Source organism: Capricornis sumatraensis, chromosome 5 (assembly GCF_032405125.1).
Source record: "Capricornis sumatraensis isolate serow.1 chromosome 5, serow.2, whole genome shotgun sequence".
In the NCBI taxonomy this organism is placed as follows: domain Eukaryota; kingdom Metazoa; phylum Chordata; class Mammalia; order Artiodactyla; family Bovidae; genus Capricornis; species Capricornis sumatraensis.
In genome coordinates, this window is record NC_091073.1 from 116,576,723 (window position 1) to 116,579,443 (window position 2,721).

The following is a 2,721-nucleotide window of genomic DNA, read 5'->3' on the forward strand; positions in this document are numbered from 1 at the left end:
CTGATACTTTTCATCTAACAAATTAAGCATCCGTTAATGATTCTTATCTAAGTTTTTACAGTGACGGTCATAAATTGATGATTTTATATTTCAATCCTTCTTTTTACCTTTATTAATTGACTTGTTGGTAAAGATTTTGGTAAAGCTTTCCTTTCTCTACCTAAAAAATTTTAAAAACCTTAGTAACATGGATTTATGGATTCTGTAATGAGTTACAACGTTTGTGCGTGTGTACTAAGTTGCTACAGTTGTGTCCGACGCTTTGCAACCCTGTGGACCCTTGCCTGCCAGGCTCTTCTGTCCATGGGATTCTCCAGGCAAGAATACTGGAGTGGGTCACCATGCCCTCCTCAGGGGATCTTCCTGACCCAGGGTTCAAACCCACATCTCTTACGTCTCCTGCACTGGCAGACAGGTTCTTTACCACTAGCAACGGCTGGAAAGCCCCAGTGAGCTATAACACATTCCTTTATTTGTTTGGATGCTCAACTTGTCCCAATAGTGGTGAGCCTCTTCAAGCTGGCCCTGTGCTTTCTTGACGTGTCCCCATAAGTTTGGGGGCACTTTCCTACTTCCTAGCATGAAATGTTCCATAGTTCACCTTTTAGGATTTTTGCCCAATCCTGGAATCAGCCAGATCTCCAAGTTTCTGGCTCTTTTTAATGATATTTAATAACTACAATATGGGCATCAGGAGCGCTCACTGCAACAGAGATGTTTCTAGTGCTCTTCAGAGAGCAGAGTTAAGAAGCGTATGTGTGTACTTGTGCACATGTATTCACATAGCTACTTACAATTCCAGTCCAGCTCCGCAGTTCTTCCTTGCCTGTCTCCATTCCATATTTATATCTCCTGTCTCAGGATTAGAACCCTGGTTCCCCCAAATATCAAAAATTTATTCATTTGCTCAAAAACATAGGTTTTGTAAGTTGTACCAAACAACTTTCAGTTCAGTCACTCAGTCGTGTCCGACTCTTTGTGACCCCACAGACTGCAGCACGCCAGGCTTCCCTGTCCATCACCAACTTCCGAAACTTGCTCAAACTGTGTCCATCAAGTCATTGATGCCATCCAACCATCTCATCCTCTGTCATCCCCTTCTCCTTCTACCTTCAATCTTTCCCAGCATCAGCGTCTTTTCCAATAAGTCAGTTCTTCACATCAGGTGGCCAAAGTATTGGAGTTTCAGCTTCAGCATCCTTCCAATGAATATTCAGGACTGATTTCCTTTAGGATGGACTGGTTGGATCTCCTTGCAGTCCAAGGGACTCTCAAGAGTCTTCTCCAACACTACAGTCAAAAGCATTCATTCTTCAGCGCTCAGCTTTCTTTATAGTCCAACTCTCACATCAAGTAAAGTAAGACAACTTTACTTCTAAGGAAAGTTCAGTGTCTTTTTCCCCTTAGTATATACACCACTGAATGTACTTTCTTCTCTGTGGTCAAATTATCAGTGTGACATACCATCGGGTTTCTGGGTTTTGTTTATATTTTCAGGTTAGTCTTTCCATAATTTAATTGTTTTTTTTGAAATGTAATAAAACATTAAAATGATTCAAATTTGAGGCTATATAAAAGTGTACACTCTGCTGCTGCTGCTGCCAAGTCGCTTCAGTCGAGTCCGACGCTGTGCGACCCCATAGACGGCAGCCCACCAGGCTCCTCCATCCCTGGGATTCTCCAGGCAAGAACACTGGAGTGGGTTGCCATTTCCTTCTCCAATGCATGAAATTGAAAAGTGAAAGTGAAGTCGCTCAGTCGTGCCCGACTCTTAGCGACCCCATGGACTGCAGCCTACCAGGCTTCTCAGTCCGTGGGATTTTCCAGGCAAGAGTACTGGAATGGGTTGCCATTGTCTTCTCCAAAAGTGTACACTCAGGAAGGACCAATTCTCTACTCTAGCCCTTACATCTCATTTCCGTTCTCCCCGAGTCATGTTCTATTTCTTGATCTGGATGTGAGATTACACGGGTGTATTTTGTTATTATCACTCATAAAGTGGAATGCCTATGAGTTATGCATTTTCAGTACATTTTACATACGAATGAAAAAGTGAAAAAAAAAAAAAAACCAGTGAGATGTGCCAGTCAGTATTCATCCGAGAAGCAAAATCACCCTAACTATTATTGAACGAGGGAATTATAGAGCCTTACACAATTTATCCTGAAGTAAAAGTCCAGAAGAGGGAGTTGGAGGATCAAAGAACAGTCAAGATCCTGCCAAAAGTCAAGACGTAGCTGCGATGAGAGGAAAGAAGAGGGGAAAGGCTGAGATGGGCAACAGAGCCCCCCAGGCTACCCCTCAGGACTGGGGTGAAGGTGGGGAAGATGAAAATCGAGCTGGGGGCAAGTTGGTAGATGGAGCTACTGAGGAAAGGGAGGAAGGCAAAGGAGGCCCAGCGCTTAGCAGTTATTTTTCCAGCTGGTGCCTTCATGGTGGTACCATGAAAAATGAGACTGCAAGATTGTGAGCAGAAGTTTCTGGGGGCTAAAATTGGGAGGGAGATCTATGGGGAAGAGGAGAGCCAAAAAGGCAAAATTTCCATATCTTCAGAACTTTCTGAGAATCAGTAAGAGATTTCAGTGCACAGTGGGTGTGGGCATTGCAACACAGGTGAGAAAGTATTTATTAGCTACCACTTATAAGCAAGGGGGTATAGCTCAGGGGTAGAGCATTTGACTGCAGATCAAGAGGTCCCTGGTTCAAATCCAGGTGCCCCCT

General features: G+C 43.7%; 1 non-coding gene across 1 annotated transcript; it reads left to right on the forward strand.

The window, feature by feature from the left end:
- The first annotated feature begins 2,649 nt into the window (after positions 1-2,649).
- On the forward strand, positions 2,650-2,721 carry TRNAC-GCA (transfer RNA cysteine (anticodon GCA)). The gene has a single exon. It is a non-coding gene; the product is annotated as a tRNA-Cys (tRNA).